This window comes from Cucurbita moschata, unplaced genomic scaffold (genome assembly GCF_002738365.1).
Source record: "Cucurbita moschata cultivar Rifu unplaced genomic scaffold, Cmos_1.0 Cmo_Scf00013, whole genome shotgun sequence".
Taxonomy (NCBI): domain Eukaryota; kingdom Viridiplantae; phylum Streptophyta; class Magnoliopsida; order Cucurbitales; family Cucurbitaceae; genus Cucurbita; species Cucurbita moschata.
Window position 1 is genome coordinate 5,197,745 of NW_019268529.1, and position 658 is coordinate 5,198,402.

Genomic DNA, 658 nt, shown 5'->3' on the forward strand with positions numbered 1-658 from the left:
AAAAAAAAAAAAAAAAAAAAAAAAAAACTTTATTGAGAAGAAATAAAATAATTCATCAAATTTTGTGGATAGTATTTAACATTATAATTAAAAATAATAAATATCTAAGTTGAATGATGAATTATTACATATTTGTAGTTGGTTCCCCACTCTTTTCCTTTGGTCATTAATTTATAAAATCATTGACTTTGTTCATCTATATAATTAAATATCTATTACTCCATGGCCCATTTGGTAAATATTTTTCTTCTTCAATTACGTTATTTTATTTATTAATTTATTTTTAGAAAATATGATTGGATTTCTAAAAATATAATTCTCATTAATTTTTTTTACTATTTTTTCTTTTGTCTTTTTGAAATTATGTCAACCACAAACATGCTGAATGATGATGAATGTAGACATATTTTTTTAACAAAGAAATTATAATAAATAAAAAAAATCTTTTAGGATATTTTAATTAATATAAGATTTATCCACTTTTGTTTCTAGAAAATGTATGGCCACTCTTTATAAATAAATCATATCTTGAGGGCCAAAGAAATCTATCTCCTTTTTTATTTTTTTTTATTACCATTTTCTCTATATTATAATTATTATTTTATATCAAGAGATAAAATCAGAACCTTATCCTATACCTAATTTATTAAAATGATAA